Source organism: Somniosus microcephalus, chromosome 10 (assembly GCF_052327205.1).
Source record: "Somniosus microcephalus isolate GS21.2 chromosome 10, FLI_Smic_1.0, whole genome shotgun sequence".
In the NCBI taxonomy this organism is placed as follows: Eukaryota; Metazoa; Chordata; class Chondrichthyes; order Squaliformes; family Somniosidae; genus Somniosus; species Somniosus microcephalus.
The window spans coordinates 216,192,355-216,212,174 of record NC_140996.1 but is presented as its reverse complement, the minus strand read 5'-3'; the positions used below and the strand labels follow the sequence as shown (position 1 = coordinate 216,212,174).

Here is a 19,820-nt window from a genome sequence, read left to right as displayed (position 1 = left end):
TGAAAATATTTTGGACAGGAACCTTTTGGCCAACCATGATGAATGTTCTCTATTACTGTTTGTAATACTGTATCTTTTACTGTTTCTTCTGCTATTTGCTTTGATTTTGTGTCTGACACGGGCAGCGCAGCAGTGACCATACTCACATGAACATCCACGTCTTCTTCAGTAGAGCTCACATGATTCATTGTGGGTGCTCGGGATAGTGCATCTGCTAACACTATGTATTTGCCTGGTGTGTAGATCAGTTCAAAGTCATATCTTTGCAGCTTCATCATGAGTCGTTGAATCCTTGGAGACATCTCATTCAGGTTCTTTTTTATGATGGCAACCAGAGGGCTGTGGTCTGTCTCAACTGTGAAGGTGGGAAGTCCATATATGTAGCCATGAAACTTTTCTAGTCCAACTACCAAGCCTAGACATTCCTTTTCAATCTGGGCGTATCGACACTCAGTATCAGTCATAGACCTGGAGGCATAGGCAACAGGCTTCCAATCTTCACCCTCTGCTTGTAGCAAGACTGCACCTAGGCCATCTTTTGATGCGTCTGTTGACACTTTGATTCTTTTTGTTGGGTCAAAGAAGGTGAGTACAGGTGTGGTTGTCAGCACTGTTTTGAGGTTTATCCACTCTTGTTCATGTCTTTCTGTCCATGCAAACTCATTTGTTTTATGTAGCAGGTCTCGCAGACAGGCTGTCTTGGCTGACAAGTTAGGAATGAACTTTCCAATGAAGTTTATCATCCCCATGATGCGTAGCACTCCTTTTTTGTCAGTGGGTCGGGGCATTTTGAGTATGGCATTTACTTTTTCCATATCTGGCTCTATTCCTTTACCAGATAGATTATCTCCTAGGAAAGTGACTTCCTGGATGCCAAACTGACACTTGGCTTTGTTGAGCTTCAGTCCATTCTGGCGTATGCTCTGTAGCACTTTAGTCAGTCTCTCATTGTGTTCTTTCAGTGCGGAGCCCCAGATGATGATGTCATCAATATAGACCCGAACTCCTTCCAGACCTTCAATTATGTATTCCATCACTCTATGAAAGATTTCAGATGCAGATATTATCCCGAAAGGCATTCTGAGGAAACAATACCTGCCAAATGGTGTGTTGAAGGTACAGTATTTGGTGCTCTCTTCATCCAGTTTTAGTTGCCAAAATCCTTGTGAGGCATCGAGCTTTGTAAAGTATCTGGCACCTGACATTTCACTGGTGATTTCTTCTCGCTTGGGAATCTGGTAGTGTTCACGTTTTATGTTTGCATTTAAGTCCTTTGGATCCATGCATATTCTTAGATCATTGTTCTTTTTCTTTACACATACCATGGAGTTAACCCAGTCTGTTGGCTCTTCGACTTTCCTGATGGCTCCTAGTGTGGTCATTCTGTCCAGTTCATTCTTGAGCCGGTCACGCAGGGGTGCTGGAACTCTTTGTGGAGCATGTACCACTGGCTGAGCATCCTCCTTTAGCTGGATCTTGTAAGTGAATGGTAGAACTCCAAATCCTTTGAACACATCCTGGAAATTATTCACTACAGAATCCACCGAGTCATCTGGTCTGCTTATGGCACAGTTTATACGGTAGACTCCCTTGACCAGTTCTAAGTCCTCACAAGCTTTGTCACCCAGCAGTGAATCAAGTCTTTCAGCCACAACAGAAAACATGAGATGATGCACTTTGTCTTTGACTGTCACTTTAAGTCTGCATACACCTAAGCTATCTATTTTTTGTCCATTATAGTCCTTCAGTAGTACTGACTTTTTCCATATTTTGGGCTTTTCTTTCATATTGTTAATGTCACTCATACTGATTAAGTTTGCTTTTGCCCCAGTGTCTAGTTTCAATGTAACTAATGCTCCATTTACCTGCAGTGGGATCATCCATTTGTCCTCTTTTACTGCATTAACTTTATGTTCAGCATTGTCCATTTCTGAGGGCTGCAAATTTTCTGTATCCTTTTTGATATTGTCACATGACACCATTCCTACAAAAAATGTCTCACTTAAATCAGTGTCCTCAATTACATTAACTCGTTGCCCTTTCTTAGTTTTTACTTTTGAAAAGCATTGTTTGGCAAAGTGATTCTTTCCATTACACTTTGTGCACATTTTTCCAAACGCTGGGCATTGTCTTAACTGGTGTTTGTAACCACAGCGTTTACAATTAAAAATTTTATCCTCCGATTGCTTTTCATTTCTGTTCTGTCCACGTTTCTTCCCCTTGTAGGACACAGCACCGACAGCAGCATTATCACTCATTACAATCGCATCATTATTGATTTCACTGAAAGTCTTCACGTACTTTCGAGCTAGTTTGCTGGCTTGGCATATTTTCACTGCATTTTCCAAATTTAGTTCGGTTTCTCTCAACAGACGTTCCCTGACTTTTTTTTATCATGAATACCAAACACAATCTGGTCACAAATCATGGATGCTTTGAGCTCAGAGAAATTACATGTCTGTGCTTTCAGTTTCAGATCAGTTATAAAGCTATCAAAAGTCTCATTTTGCTGCTGTGTCCTTGAACAGAACATGTATCTTTCATAGGTCTCATTCTTTTTGGGAGAACCATGTGCATCAAATTTCTTTAGCACATCGTCTAATTTGTCTCTGTTGTCCACTGGATTAAATACAAATGTATTAAATACCTCTATCGCCTGTGGGCCTGCAACCGTAAGCAGCAACGCTATCTTCCTTGCGTCTGGCTTCGTACCGAATCCGATGGCTGCAATGTAGAGTTCGAATTGTTGTTTAAGAGTCTGCCAATTGTAGTCGATGTTTCCTGTGAGTTTCAAACGCTCTGGTGGCTTCAAATTCTCCATGTCGCTTTTCACAATTTTCAGCAGATCTTCACCATCCTGGTACCATCTTATGTTCATTAATAACTAGACATTCTTATTATGAACACAGCTAGCTTCTAGCTAGTCATTTATTCAGTACACGTTCTCTAGGTACAGTATCTGTAGAGATGCAGCATGTGTGCTCCTGTGTGCAGGCTGCCATCTTGACTGTTGCCTTCTGGGTAGCCTAGTGCCTCATGGGTAATGTAGTCTTAATATCTATACAGCTGGGCAGTGTAGTCTTATATACATACAGCTATGTACAGCTCTACACAGCTCTACGGCTCCACCTAGTGTCCACTGTAGAATGACATGTTATTGATCATTACAGTCACTGCCCCTGACAGACCCCCTTCCCCAACCGACAGCCTGGGCCCCCAATACCACACTAGACACGGCCCTGACAGATCCCTTCCCCAACCGACAGCCTGGACCCCCAATACCACACTAGTCACTGCCCCTGACAGACCCCCTTCCCCAACCAACAGCCTGGGCCCCCAATACCACACTAGATACGGCCCCTGACAGACCCCTTCCCCAACCGACAGCCTGGACCCCCAATACCACACTAGACACGGCCCCTGACAGACCCCTTCCCCAACCGACAGTCTGGGCCCCCAATACCACACTAGGCACTGCCCCTGACAGACCCCTTCCCCAACCGACAGCCTGGGCCCCCAATACCACACTAGACACGGCCCATGACAGACCCCTTCCCCTACCGACAGTCTGGGCCCCCAATACCACACTAGGCACTGCCCCTGACAGACCCCTTCCCCAACCGACAGCCTGAGCCCCCAATACCACACTAATCACTGGGCCTGCTTCTGGGAAAGGTGGGACTTGTACAAGTCGGACGGGTTGCACCTGAACCAGAGCGGGACAAATATCCTTGCGGGGAGGTTTGCTAGCACTGTTGGGGGGGGGGTTAAACTAACTTGGCAGGGGGATGGGATACAGAGGGGAGCTGAAATAGGGGGGGATGTGCTGCCAATTATAGAGAAAAAAACAAGTCAGCTTGGTAGACAGGGCAAATATATAAGGGCAAGGCTGGATGGCATCTATTTTAATGCAAGGAGTCTTGCAAATAAGGTGGATGAACTGAAGGTGTTGATAAACACATGGGAGTATGATATTGTTGCTATCACGGAGACATGGTTGAGGGAAGGGCAAGACTGGCAGCTCAATATTCCGGGGTACAGAATCTTCAGGCGAGACAGAGGGGGAGGTATAAGAGGAGGGGGTGTCGCAATATTAATTAAGGAGTCAATTACTGCAGTAAGGAGGGATGATATATTAGCAGGGTCCTCTAATGAGGCCATATGGGTGGAGCTTAAAAACAAAAAGGGGGCAAGCACTTTGCTGGGAGTGTACTATAGGCCTCCAAACAGTCAGGGGGAGATAGAGGAACAGATATGTAGGCAAATCTCAGAGAAATGTGCAAATAATAGGGTAATAATAATGGGGGATTTCAACTTCCCCAATATTAACTGGGATAGTCAGAGTGTGAAAGGCTCAGAGGGTGTAGAATTCTTAAAGTGCATCCAGGAGAGCTTTTTGAGCCAGCATGTAGAAAGTCCTACAAGAGAGGGGGCGGTACTGGACCTAATTCTAGGGAATGTGGCCGGCCAAGTGGAAAAAGTGCTAGTAGGTGAGCACTTTGGTGATAGTGACCATAATATGGTAAGATTTAAGGTGGCCATGGAAAAGGACAGGGATGGGCCGGAAATAAAGGTTCTAAATTGGGGGAAGGCCGATTTTAATAGGATAAGGCAGGATCTGGCCAAAATGGACTGGGATCAGCTACTTGTAGGAAAATCCGCATCGGAGCAATGGGAGGCTTTCAGAAGGGAGATTGAGATCATACAATGGCAACATGTTCCCGTAAAGGTCAAGGGTGTTTCCAAAAACCACAGGGAACCTTGGATGTCAGGGGATATACGAGAATGGATTAGGAAAAAAAGGAGGGCTTTTGGTAGATACAAAAGGCTAAAGACGGAGGAAGCCCTAGAGGAGTACAAAAAGTGCAGGGGGATACTTAAAAAAGAAATTAGGAGATCAAGGAGGGGCCATGAAATAACACTGGCAAGCAAAATAAAGGAAAATCCGAAGATGTTTTATAAATATATTAAGGGTAAGAGGATAACTAGGGAAAAAATAGGGCCCATTAGGGACAAAAGTGGCAATCTGTGTGTGGAGCCGGAAGATGTAGGAGGGGTTCTAAATGAATTTTTTGCATCTGCTTTCACTATGGAGAAGGACGATGTAGACATCGAAATAGGGCGGGGGGACTGTGATATGCTCGAACATATTAACATCGAGAGGGAGGAGGTATTGGCGGTTTTAGCTGGCCTAAAAATGGGTAAATCCCCAGGCCCGGATGAAATGTATCCCAGGCTGCTGTGTGAGGCAAAGGAGGAGATTGCGGGGGCTCTAACACATATATTCAGGACCTCTCTGGCCACAGGGGATGTGCCAGAGGACTGGAGAACCGCTAATGTAGTACCATTATTCAAGAAGGGTAGTAGGGAAAAACCGGGGAACTACAGGCCAGTGAGCCTAACATCAGTGGTAGGAAAATTATTGGAAAAAATCCTGAGGGACAAAATTTGTCTCCACTTGGAGAGGCAAGGATTAATCAGGGATAGTCAACATGGCTTTGTCAAGGGAAGATCATGTCTGACTAATTTGATTGAATTTTTTGAGGGGGTGACTAGGTGTGTGGATGAGGGTAACGCAGTGGATGTGGTATACATGGATTTCAGTAAGGCCTTCGATAAAGTCCCGCACAGGAGACTGGTCAAGAAGGTAAGAGCCCATGGAATCCAGGGTGCCTTGGCACATTGGATACAAAACTGGCTTAGTGGCAGAAGGCAGAGGGTGATGGTCGAAGGTTGTTTTTGTGACTGGAAGCCTGTGGCCAGTGGGGTACCACAGGGATCGGTGCTGGGTCCCTTGCAGTTTGTGGTCTACATTAATGACTTGGATATGAATGTAAAGGGTATGATCAGTAAGTTCGCGGATGATACAAAAATTGGTAGGGTGGTAAATAGCGAGGAGGGTAGCCTCAGTCTGCAGGACGATATAGATGGGTTGGTCAGATGGGCGGAACAGTGGCAAATGGAATTTAACCCGGAAAAGTGCAAGGTGATGCACTTTGGGGGGACTAACAAGGCAAAGGAATACACAATGAATGGAAAGACCCTAGGCAAGACGGAGGGTCAGAGGGATCTGGGTGTGCAAGTACACAGATCCCTGAAGGCGGCGGAACAGGTGGATAAGGTGGTAAAAAAGGCATATGGGATACTTGCCTTCATTAGCCGAGGCATTGAATATAAGAGCAAGGAGGTTATGATGGAGCTGTATAAAACACTGGTTAGGCCACAGCTGGAATACTGTGTGCAGTTCTGGTCGCCACACTACAGGAAGGATGTGATCGCGTTAGAGAGGGTGCAGAGGAGGTTCACCAGGATGTTACCAGGGCTGGAGCGCTTCAGCTATGAAGAGAGACTGGGCAGATTGGGTTTGTTTTCCTTGGAGCTGAGGAGGCTGAGGGGGGACATGATTGAGGTGTACAAAATTATGAGGGGCATAGATAGGATGGATGCTGAGGAGCTTTTTCCCTTAGTAGAGGGGTCAATAACTAGGGGGCATAGATTCAAGGTAAAGGGCGGGAGGTTTAGAGGGGATTTGAGAAAGAACTTTTTCACCCAGAGGGTGGTTGGAGTCTGGAACTCACTGCCTGAAAGGGTTGTGGAGGCAGAAACCCTCACAACATTTAAGAAGCATTTGGATGTGCACTTGAAATGCCATAGCATACAAGGCTACGGGCCAAATGCTGGAATATGGGATTAGATTAGACAGGGCTTGATGGCCGGCGCGGACACGATGGGCCGAAGGGCCTCTATCTGTGCTGTATTACTCTATGACTCTATGACTCTATGACTCTAAGCACGGCCCTGACAGACCCCTTCCCCAACTGACAGCCTGAGCCCCCAATACCACACTAGGCACTGCCCCTGACAGACCCCTTCCCCAACTGACAGCCTGAGCCCCCAATACCACACTAAGCACGGCCCTGACAGACCCCTTCCCCAACTGACAGCCTGGGCCCCCAATACCACACTAGACACGGCCCCTGACAGACCCCTTCCCCAACCGACAGTCTGGGCCCCCAATACCACACTAGGCACTGCCCCTGACAGACCCCTTCCCCAACCGACAGCCTGAGCCCCCAATAGCACATTAGCCACTGTCCCATACTCAGCGGAGCAGTTGCTGATGTTCAAAAGAAAGCCATACGCCTGCCCGGTGGTGCGTGTTCCACCAGAGGTGGGTCAGGAACTGCTCTCCCTCTTTCACTCCCACCCCACGGCAGGGCACTATTCAGCCCTGGTAACCTTCTATAAGGTAACATCCACAGATTGGTGGCCTTCCATGAGGGAAACAATCAACCTATATGTGGCACGATGCCTACCGTGCCTGCAGCACAATCTTCCCACATGCAACAACCGAGCCTTGCTTCAAAGCGCGCCCCTACCTCAAGGGGCCATGGACTCACCTCCAGATAGACTTCATTGGGCCTCTTCCACAGGCGCAAGGCAATTTTCAGCATGCCCTAGTGGTGGTGGATCAATTCACTAAATGGATTGAAGCATTCCCCTGCCGCTCCAACACCGCAATCACGGCAGCCAAAACACTATTAAATCATGTGTTTTGTAGGTGGGGAGTACCGGTACAAGTGGACAGCGATCAAGGTAAGAGTCTTACCTACCTGCAGGAAATGTTGGGGATAAAACACAAACTACATATTGCTCACCACCCCCAGTCATCCGGAGGGGTCGAAAGGGGAACAGGACCCTCAAGTTAATGTTAAAACAATTGTGTGCGGACCATCCCACCCAATGGGCCAACATGGTGCCAATGTGCTTAATGGCAATGAGGTCCACACCTCATAAAACAACAAGGGCTCAATTTTAACTCAGGCGGGCTTTGAGGCGTGTGGGGGGTTAAAATCGCAAAACCTGGGGGTCGGGAACCCCCCCGCCTGGTTCCCGACACCTAGCCATTTTAACCCAGGCGTGTCTGATGGTCCCGAATCAGTCCTGCCTGCAACAGGCGGGACTGGTCTTCAGGGCCCTTAAACAGCACTGATTGGCCTTTATAATCCCATTTTAACAGGCCCTTGCCTGTTTAACCCTTTTCCCACGTAAAACACGCCTGGTGGGGAGCATGCCTGTGAAACCTGGCATGAACACTATTGGCTTGCTGACTATCAGCTGCAGGTCAACCATTAAAGAGGAGATTTGATCAGCCATCATTTGCAGGTGGCAGGACTTTGTTGTTTCAGGCCTGGGGCAACTTTTACCAGGCTTAACCACACCTGTGGAAGGTTGGAGCCTCACACACTTCTCCAGTGTGACCTCCTGCGAGACCCCTCTCGCCACCCTCACTCATGCTTCCTCAACTGAGTCACCTACCAGAAGCATGGGAGGCCTTTTTTTCCTTCCCTTCTTGGCATTAGAGGACCTCCAGCCGCATTCGCGAAATGACACATGCCACAACTGCAGAAGTTGCCATCAGAATTTTTATGCAAAACAAACAACTGATGGCATTTTTACAGAATACACAACATTTCACCCAAGTGACTACCCTTGTGACTATTAGTGCTTTATTTTCCTCTTACGTGTGCTCCTATGTAGTGGTTCCCCTGTGGCTTCAGCAGATGTGGAGTCCCCTTGCTCACTTTCCTGCTGCTCCTGTCTCGACACCTTTGGCGGGTGTCCTCTGAGGTGGCGAGCCTGTGAGGGCTCGTCAGCAGTCTGCTGCTCCTGCGGCTGTGTAGGAGTTGAGACGTCTATCTCAGTTGGGTATGGACTCTGGTGGGGCTCTGACCGAGGTCTCTGCAGTGGCATGGAAGTGTGAGCGCTTGGAGAGGAGCCCCCACTTCCTTGAGGTCTGCCACCAACCTCCCTCTCATGGGTCAGGTCCCCCTCAGTGCCTGCAAGTGGCTTGAGAGCACCTTGCTGCACATCAGGGGGGCCATGGGGACCCGTATCTGCAATGGCAGTCCTACTCAGAAGGACTTCCATGAAGGTCTGGTTTCTCTGTTCAATAGATGCCCATCGCTCCTCAAGAGATGTCATTCTATTCTGAACACTCATCATGTTTTCCATACCCTGGCGACTAACCTCCTCCATGGCCATAGCCCTCCTCTCCTCTACCGTAGCCAGCCTTACCACGGAGGCAGCAATCATTTCCATGTAGGTAGCCATCCTTTCCGTGTTGATGCGTTCATGCAACAATGACTCCACAAAGGCTCTGCTCATGTTCGCTATGGACTCCTCCATTTGCTCCACACTCGCAGCGACCCTAGAGACAAAACCTGCCAGAGACTCCTGCATCTGTGCCTGGAGTTCCATTTGATCTTATGGATGGACACAGAAGCAGAGGGTCGACATGCAGCTGAGCCAAGCTGGCAGTGTCCTGCGCCCTCCGACGAGGACTCTCCACTGCTGTCCCTGTCTCCACAATCTGCTGATGCTCACTTGTGAGCTGTGGTACACCAGGTGACAACTCTATGTCCCGAAGGTCCCACCGAGGCGCGAGTGTCTGCGCTGGTGCTGGGTGCGCTTATTTCTGCTGACGCTGCGCCCTTAGAGGTTGCAGATTCCTCTGAGGAGTCTGGAAGCTCAGGCTCTTCCTCCTGCACCGTGGGGATGGGGGCTCTCGATGGTCCTGTGGGGGGGTCAAGGAAAAAGTTAAGATGTGATGCCAAGGTTACATGCACATTGCATTTTGCAGATGATCATAAGTCCATATGATGTAGCTTCAGAATCATTATCAGCGACTCATGCAATGCCAATGAGAGAGATGGAAAACTATTCTGTCACCAGCTTGCAGGGATGCACCTGTCTCTCCTTCCCCAACTCCTGCATCTATGTCAGCCCCGACAATCTCCAGGAAGCCTTCCTCCCAGGGGGTGAGCTGGGCTAATGAGGGCGGCCCTCCTCCTGTCCTGGCTTGCTCTCTTTTCCTGCAATGAGGGAGACAACTGGAGGTTGAGTGAAAATGAAGGAGTGAGTGCAGAGATTGCATAGCATAGATACTTAGGAGACAAAGATGGAGTGAGGTTGCAAGACCAAGGGCCCTCCCTGTGTGTTGTCAGTTGTGTTCAAAGCATCAGAGTGAGAGGGAGTGTGAGGGCTGCATGGTGGAATAGTTATGTGAATGTGAGCATAGAGAGAGAGGGAATGGGTAAGGGTGCATGGATGTCAGTGTCAAGTGGGATGTGGAGGAAGAGATTGCTAAAGCTGAGTGCTGGTGAGGAAAGGCAATGGGGATCAGAATGAGGGTGATGGAAACTTCATACAGTACTTACTTTTCCAGTGCGATGAAGGTCATGGAATCTTTTTCTGCACTGCATCCAGGTGTGCCATGTGAGCCCCAAGGAGTTGACTTCCCCAGCCACCTGTAGCCACACAGCCTTGGTCTGACTGGGAGGCCTCTTCCTCCCTAAAGAAGGGAACAGGACCTCCCTGTGGGCCCTAGCACTATCCAGCAATGCCTGGAGTGAAGCCTCATCAAATTTGGGGGCAGCTCTTGCCCTCCCGCTGGCCGTTACTCCTGTAGGCTCCTGTGCCATCTCAATGGCAAAGCTTGGAAACCTGCAGAAGAAGCAAGGCTTGCTGTGGGCCCTAAAAGCAGCAGCAATGATGACGTCATATTCTGCAACTTTCTGACTGGAAATACTCAATTGCCAAGGCTTCCCACACGCTGGAAATCAATTGGCCAATTGAGTGAAAATTGCATCAATCTCACAGGCCCATTTAGATTCGTGTGGGAAACACCAAATTCGGGGAACCCGACAATTCCCCGCACCTGAGTTAAAATCGAGCCCCAGGAGTCTCCCCATACAAGGCCATGATGGGGAGACTCATGAGAACACCAGGCCAGCTAACACTAATGGGAATGAGCCCCTCGACAATGGAACCATGTAGTTCCAAGTGGCTGGAACAAGTGATAGATCACACCGATCAGATGAATCGATTTGTGGCCACGAAATTGGGGAAGTCAAAAAGATAAATGATAAGGTACTTTAACAAGAAAGTACGTCCCTTTGAGTATCAAGTGGGGGACACCGTAATGATTCCAAATTATGGGAAAAAGAAGCATGTCTTTGAGCCCGGGTGGTGGGGACCACATACAATTATAGACCGATTGAACCCCGCAGTGTATTTGATTCAGTTACCGGGGAAATAGGGTGTTAAGTACAAGAAATGGTATCATGTTAACCAGTTAAAAACTGCCAAAGAGTAAACACTACACTGATCTTGTTTCCCACAGGACCACAATACGGATACAAATGACACAGAACAATGCCATAAACAGCAGAGCTATACAAAAACTAGGAGCCAGCCCATGGTGGGAAACAATTTATGATGTAGGACAACACCCTTGGCACAGAACCCTCTCAATGCTTATGATACTGGCACAAGCCATAATTGTAGTGGTGGGGATCATCATGATCTGCTACCTGAGAAAACTCAAGGCGGGGAATCTATAAGAATAAAAATATATGTTTTGTAAGTGTGATGGACTCGAGACTATTAATATAAGATAAAGATAAATTTGATGTGTACAGATCTCCCCTGGGTAAGGCAACGGTGCGAAACTTGACAAAGGAAACCTGCATAACAGGATAACCTCCACAGAGACAACATCGAAACTCACCATCAAAACTCAAGAGCCAACAAACAATTAACTGAAGCAAGAAATGGCACCAACAACTGCAGAGAGACACATGTTCAAAGGAAAGCCAATCAAGAACTGCTGGAATCTAAGACCCAATCGTGGCGTCTTAAGAATTTAAACTAGAAGACAATGGACTTTAAAAAGATATAAAAACATGAACCAAAGGCTCTCTCTCTCCATGGGGAAGAACAAGAAGCCCTCCCTCTACAGACCAGACCAAGAAGCAAGGAAAAAGGCCACGTGCATTGCCTAACTCAGGGAATGACTAGTCTGTGTAAATCTAACCCATTACCTTACGAGTTGTAATCGAGTAGAGTCATAGGATACCAGTAGGCTATTGTTTTGATGTGCATGAGTTTGTGTGTTTAACAAACTTATTCCAAACTGTTTCAAAAGAATTGGTCTTGCTGTCAATTTAATGACAGTCGAAATAAAAAGCTTACATTACTCCACAGCAGTTTGTTGAGAAATTAGCTAGCTTTGCCTTCCCAGTTCTTAATTGCTGTTCACAGCTTGTTTAATGTATTGAACTGTTCACTTTACATTGGCTAGATCACTGTCTGGGAAAGGTTTCCCACAGTATTGCTCGCAAACTAAAACAGCAATGTTGGGATAGAAATTGGACCGCGCCAATTGCGAGGACCAACGTCCTGTGCCTTTTATTGCTAAGAAGGGGCCTGATGCCTGTCTTAGATCCCCTGCTGGGAAATGATGCTGCCCTGAGCAGAGCAGACATTGGGCCTGCTTCGCACATGGTTTCCCAGGTGTGGTTGCGACCAAACAAGTGGCCTCCAGCAAAAAGATAAGTAACAAAAAACCTTAACATTTTGATATGGAGTGAGGAGGAGCAGGGTGTTTGTCGTATTGTTGAGATGATGTGGTAGATTTTCAACTTGCCACCCTTCCTCTATCTGGGATTGGACCACCCACAGGGTCAGGGATCAGACTGTCCCCAGGAGTGGGGATTGGACACCCCCTCCCGGGATGGGAATCCGCTCCTCTGGACTGGATCCCCATTGAGATCGGATGGTGGGGGAATTATGGGGGGGAGTAAGTTTAGGATTAGTACAAGAAGCATAAAGGGGGAAGTTAGAATAACTTTTTTCCATTCGAAAGTGCTATTAGAATATGAAATACATTACCACAAGTGGCTAATCAAGTTGAGTCAATAACAACATTGAGGGAGTTAGATAAGCACTTGAAGAAAGATATTAAATGATACTTGGAAAGGGCAAGGAAATAGGTTTAAATAGATAGCCCTGGTGTAAAGCTGGCATTGGTACAGGGACAAGCTCAGTGGATCAAAATGGCTTCCTTCTGTACTGAAATTTCTACGAAGCAGCCAGTTTTACTTTTGAGTGGACAGTTTCATTTTGTTCTTGTTCTTGGGGTGTGGTTGACACTGGCAAGTCAGTAGTTATTGCTCATTTCTAATTTCCCAGAGGGCGTCAACCACATAGGGGGGAATTTTAACATGGGTGAGCGGGTGGGATTGGGTGCGGGTGGGGGGTTAAATGGGCAAAAAATGGAAGCGAGTCAGGAAGCCAGCTCCAACCCGCCGACTTCCAGCTTTTACTGAGGCAGGACGAGGAGCGGGCAGCCAACCCACTCCTAGGAGGCAGGTTGGCATTTTAAATATGATAATGAGGCTGGAGGATTTACTGCGACCGGCCAGGTTTCCCGGGCCTCCAGAAACACAGCATCTGCTGCGAGGCGAGGACAGCCTCGGGTAGCGCACCTTGTGGGCCGGGAGGAGCAGGAGTGCTTTCCCCCGGCTGCCCAAACTCCTCCACCATCTGACCCCCCCATCTAAAGCGCCCCCTGCTCCCCCCGGGATTGGACCACCCACGGGGTCAGGGATCAGACTGCCCCCAGGAGTGGGGATTGGACACTCCCTCCCGAAATGGGAATCCGCTCCTCTGGACTGGATCCCCATTGAGATCGGATCCCCCACCCACCCTTCCCCGGGATCAGGGATTGGAACATCCCCTTGGGATCAGACCCACCACCCCCGTATTCAGGGATTGGACCCTCTTTGGGATCGGACCAACCTAGTCCTGCGGCCTGCTGTAGAGCTTAAACGAGTGCATTAAAATCATGACATCGATTGTATTGCTGCAGTCTGGTAACTTTAAAATAAATTACCTCAAAGTACAAATTTCCTTAACTGGCACTTTGAGGCTTGGAACCCAGGCAGCCTCTAAAAATGCACTAAAGCTGTTTAGAAATTGAATTTTATAGGCTGGTAACATGGCTTTGTATGTCTGTGTGCTCCTAGCGCACAACAGGTAGTGGGAATGTGGAACTCTCTCCCCCAAAAAGGCTGGGACAATTACATTTTTCAAGACTGAGATGGCTTAGATGTGTGTTGGGTAAAGGTATCAAGGGATATGAATCAAAACCAGGTAAATGGAGTTGAGGTACAGATCAGCCATGATCTAATTGAATGGCGGAGCAGACTAGTGTGGCTGAATGGCCTACTCTTGTTCCTATGTTAGGTTACTGTGAATATGCATGGAACTGGGTAGGTGCATTTAAGCTGGGCAGAACAGCAAATGCCTAGCCCACCAGCAGGTTGAAGCCCGAATGAAAGCCTTGGCCTGCTGTATATGCAGAACTCTGAATGCCAGGTCGTCCATGTTTGAATGCATCAGGTACAGAAGAAGTGCATGTCTGGTGTCAATGGTACTTCTTCAAATAGAGGTGCTTCCAGAGAATACTACAGCGGTTGTATTGTACGTAAGATTTAATGCGTAAATATTCATTTACATATGATTTGTTCCTTTACATAGAACATCAAAATTACAACAAGGAAACAGACCGTTCAGTCCAACCAGTCCACAGCCTCCATCCAGTTTATCCTCCGCATGAGCAGTAATCCTAATCCCATGTGCCTTTATGTTCCTTTATCCCTTTAATTCCCTTTCCTTTAACCACCTATCTGACCTATTCTTAAATGTTGACATGGTGGGGGGGGAATTTTTTGAGGGTCAGCGGGTGCGTTTGGTGACAGGTAGGGTGGGAAAAAAACATTTTTTGACAGCGGGTCGGGACCCCACTGTCAACCCGCCGCCACGCGACTTTCCCAGATGTCGAGGGAGGTCATTATGACCTTGTTACGAGCCACTTAAAAAAGTATTTTGAGCTCCCCTTTAAATTTTACGAGGTCGCCCACGGGGTCCACGCTGCTCGGGGATCACGTCAGGTAAGGAGGCCGGGAGTTGTGTTACCGTTTGTCAAAGTAAACTTGACAAGCTGCTGCAGGGCATCCTGTAGATAATACACACTGCAGCTACAGCAACTCAGTTAATTAATCATTAGTAAAAGAAACACACAAAAAAACCAGCTACTTGGAAATCAGGCTTGAAATGTTCATTTCCATTAGATCAGGGGAGTATGGTGAGCCATGTGTGGGTTTTAAACGAATCTATTAAAAACCACAGAGAAGTTGTTTAGCCTATGGATTGCAGAATCACACCACATATCAAAATGTCACTGTGGAACTTCCTCAAAAATATTTTATTCAAATCTTAGAAATTTATGTAATTTTTTTTTGGTGTCGGTTTTCTTCCTGCCCCTCCTCTCCCCTCATGAAGGTGCTGACTCCGCATTGGAGGTCAGTTCCGTGAACGCCTGTCACACTCTCCAGTATCTTGTCCCAAGTGACCATCTTTCACGGGGCTGAAAGGCAATGGAAAACAATATCAGAGAATGCTGGAAATACTCAGCAAGTCAGAGTTCTGATGAAAGGTCATCGACCTGAAACCTTGGCCGCGATTTCGCCTACCTGGGCGGGTTCGTGCTGGGAGAGGTCAGTGGCGGGCGGTGAGCCCGTTGCTGTCTTCATCCCGCTGGAAAAAAAAATTGCCGTAATGGGCCTGGTTAAGCCCGCCCTGCGTGTTACCTGGCCCAATTAAAAGGTACGGGTCTGGTGACGTCAGCGCTGACGCATTTGGTGCTGGTATATTTAAAGGGGCCATGGCCCCATTTGATCTCAGTTCTGATCTTGACAGGCTGCAGTGCTGACACTGCTGGTGTGCAACATGAATTCCCAGAAGAAAAGGGCTGCTCCTCGCTTCAGCGCCTTGTTCCTCATGCAGCGCTAATCCTCGCTGCTGCGCTATGTTGTGCAGGGCGTAGCAGACCACGGCGATTCTGGAGACCCTGGCTGGTGCATGCTGAAGGCCTCCTCCAGATCTGTCCAGTTCACTATTGTCCATTTTGCGCTACTGCCCAAGACCAATTGAGCATAACGTTATTCGAGCTAACATTACGTGACTGTCAATCAAATGAAGTCAAATGGGAAGAAATTGAACATCGTTGTGCCCGTTTTGTAGACGAAAAATCAACGTTGGGAGGGAAATTTTGGGTCGCAATGCACGCATTATAGTCAGTTATTCCGGGTCTTCGGCAGCCTAATCAGTGATCCTTAAAGTGACTGTTGGAGGCTGCCCACGAAAAACTAAGAAAACGTTTTTATAGTTTCATTTATATAGCACCTTTAACATAGTAAAATGTCCCAAGGCGCTTCACAGGAGCATTATCAAACAAAATTTGACACCGAGCCACATAAGGAGATATCAAAACAGATGACCAAAAGCTTGGTCAAAGAGGTAGGTTTTAAGGAGCGTCTTAAAGGAGGAGAGAGAGTTAGAGAGGCGGAGAGGTTTAAGCAGAGAATTCCAGAGCTTAGGGCCTCAGCAGCTGAAGGTGCAGCTGCCAATGGTGAAGCGATTAAAATCAGGTATGCGCAAGAGCTCAGGATTGAAGGATGCAGAGAGCTCGGAGGGTTGTAGGGCTGGAGGAGGTTTCAGAGATAGTGAGGTGCAATTCATGAGTTTTTAGTTGCACTAGTTTGCAAAAGCACAGAGTTTGAGCACAGAATTTGGAGACAGAGCTGGGAGACAGAGCTGGGAGACAGAGCTGGGAGAACACAAACGGAGTGAATAGTGAGCAGAGTGGAGGAATTTGGTGAGCGCAGGAATTCAGTGGAGAGGAGGTAAGCGGTGGAGACGTCTGACTGAAAAGGAGGAGTGGAGCCACAGAACCCAAGGTCTCTAAGTTAGTAGACACGAGAGTGGACCTGGGGGAGAGCGAGAGGAGCGGCCGCAGATAAAGGTAGGCCTGAGAGCCCAGAGCCCGGAGGAAGTGCAAGCATCAGGGAGCGAGGTAAGTGACATCAGCACAAGGGAAGGAGTTGATTGGGGAATAGCTGGTGGTTGTTTTTTTTTAAGTCTTACGTTTACTTCTGTTAAATTACATAATAGTCTATTAAGTAGAGGCATGGCAGGGCACCTCGGTCCTGTGGAATGCCCATCTTGTGCCATGTGGGAACTCCGTGGCGCTTCCCATGTCCTGGACAACCACATGTGCAGGAAGTACCGTCAGCTGGAGGAGCTCAAGTTCCAGGTTTCGGAGCTTGAGCAGCAGCTGGCATCACCGTGGTGCATCTGTGAGGCTGAGAGCTACGTGAATAGCATGTTTCAGGAGGTGGTCACCCCGCACCATAAGTGTTTGCAGCCAGAGAGGGAATGGGTGACAGTCAAAGAGACAAAGAGGACCAGGCACGTAGTGCAGGAGTCCCCTGAGTGCATCTCACTCTCTAACCAGTGTTCAGGGTGGAATATTAGTGAGGGCGATGGTTCCTCTGGGAATACAGCCAGAGCCAAGTCCATGGCACCATGGGTGGCTCAGCTGTCCAGGGGTGGGGAGGAGGTAAATCGGGAAAACAATAGTGGTAGGGGATTCGATAGTTAGGGAAACAGACAGGCATATCTGCGGCCACAGACGTGATTCCAGGATGGTATGTTGCCTCCCTGATGCCAGGGTCAAGGATGTCACTGAGCAGCTGCAGAACATTCTGAGGGGGGAGAGTGAACAAACAGAGGTCGTGGCCTATATCGGTATCAATGACATAGGTAGATGAGGTCCTGTAGGCAGATTTTAGGGAGCTAGGAAAGAGATTAAAAAGCAGGACCTCAAAGGTAGTAATCTCTGAATTACTCCCAGTGCCACGAGCTTGTGAGTAAAGAAATAAGAGGATAGAGCAGATGAATGCGTGGCTGGAGAGATGATGCAGGAGTGAGGAATTTAGATTCCTGGGACAATGGGACCGGTTCCGGGGGAGGTGGGACATGTACAGGTCGGACAGGTGGCACTTCAACAGAGCAGTGAACCAATGTCCTCGCGGGAGGGTTTACTAGTGCTGTTGGGGAGGGTTTAAACTAATTTGGCAAGACTAGCAAACCACCCCGCGAGGGCACCAGGATGTAGCATTAGAAAGGAGAAACAAAGTGCACAAAGGATTGGGAGAGACAGATAGCACGAGAGTAAGAAATAGTACGGTATTAGGTGGGGGCAGACTAAGAGAGAATACAAGAAGGTCTAAGATAGGTTTACAGTGCATGTGTGTGAATGCACGAAGCGTGTTAAATAAGGTTGGTGAACTGCAGGCACAAATAGCCACATGGGAATTTGATGTTGTGGCGATAACGGAGACCTGGCTCAAAAAAGGGCAGGATTGGGTACTAAATATTCCTGGATATAAGGTGTTCAGGAAAGATAGGTAAGGAAAAAAAGGAGGTGGGGTGGCAGTATTGATTAAGAAGAATATTACAGTGCTAGAGAGAAAGGATGTCCTGGAGGGGTCAAGGGCAGAATCTATTTGATCAGAGAAATAATAGAGCTGTCATTACACTACTAGGTGTACTCTATAGGTCACCAACTAGTGGGAAGTATATAGAGGAGCAAATTTGGAGGGACATTACAGAGAGGTGTAAGAACTATAGAGTAGTGATAATGGGGGACTTCAACTATTCTAATATAGACTGGGAAAGTAATAGTGTAAAGGGCAGAGAGGGGAAAGAATTTCTGAAGTGTGTTCAGGAGAACTTTCTTGATCATATGTTTCCGGCCAACGAGGAAGGAGGCATTGCTGGATCTGGTTCTGAAAAATGAGGCAGGTCAAGTGGAGCAAGTGTCAGTAGAGAAACATTTAGGGATCAGTGATCATAGTATCATAAGGTTTAGATTAGCTATGGAATAGGACAGGGAGTAATCTAGAGTAAAAATGCTTAATTGGAGGAAGGCCAATTTCAGTGGGTTGGGAATGGATCTGGCCCGGGTAAATTGGAATCAAAGTTTGGCAGGCACGACTATAACCGAACAATGAGCTGCCTTTAAAGAGGAGATGGTTCGGGTACAGTTGAGGTACATTCCCACGAGGGAGAAAGGCAGGGCAACCAAAGTCAGAGCTCCCTGGATGATGAAAGAGCGCATATGACAGATGTCAGGTTGAGAATACAAGTGAGAACCAGGCTGAATATAAAAAGTTCAGAGGGGAAGTGAAAAAGGAAATAAGAGGGGCAAAGAGAGATTATGAGAATAGATTGGCAGCGAACATAAAAGGGAATCCAAAAATCTTCTATAGGCATATAAATAGTAAACGGGTAGTAAGAGGGTGGGGCTGATTAGGGACCAAAATGGAGACCTATGCATGGAGGCAGAGGGTATGGCTGAGGTACTAAATGAGTACTTTGCATCTGTCTTTACCAAGGAAGACAAATTCATAGTGAAAGAGGAGGTAGTTGAGATACTGGATGGGATAAAAATTGACAAAGAGGAGGTACTAGAAAGGCTGGCTGTACTTAAAGTAGATAGGTCACCAGGACCGGATGGGATGCATCCTAGGATGCTGAGGGAAGTAAAGTTGGAAATTGTGGAGGTACTGGCCATAATCTTCCAATCCTCCTTAGATACAGGGGTGGTGCCAGAGGACTGGAGAACTGCAAATGTTACACCCTTGTTCAAAAAAGGGTGTAAGGATAAACCCAGCAATTACAGGCCAGTCAGTTTAACCTCGGTAGTGGAGAAGCTTTTAGAAACGATAATCTGGGACAAAATTAACAGTCACTTGGACAAGTGTGGAGTAATTAAGGAAAGCCAGCACGGATTTGTTAAAGGTAAATCTTGCTTAACTAACTTGATTGAGTTTTTTGATAAGTAACAGAGAGGGTTGATGAGGGCAATGCGGTTGATGTGGTGTACATGGACTTCCAAAAGGCGTTTCATGAAGTGCCACATAATAGACTTGCCAGCAAAGTTGAAGCCCATGGAATAAAAGGGACAGTGGCAGCATGGATACGAAATTGGCAAAAGGACAGGAAACTGAGAGTAGTGGTGAACGGTTGTTATTCACACTGGAGGAAGGTATACAGTGGTGTTCCCC

The 19,820-nt window shown here is 47.5% G+C and overlaps 1 long non-coding RNA gene across 1 annotated transcript; it reads right to left on the bottom strand.

The window, feature by feature from the left end:
- Positions 1-14,321: 14,321 nt before the first annotated feature.
- Positions 14,322-15,894, bottom strand: LOC147112091 (uncharacterized). Its single transcript, XR_015079815.1, has 2 exons — positions 15,381-15,894; positions 14,322-15,274 (listed from the first exon to the last, which is right to left on the bottom strand). It is a non-coding gene; the product is annotated as an uncharacterized LOC147112091 (long non-coding RNA).
- Positions 15,895-19,820: the final 3,926 nt, after the last annotated feature.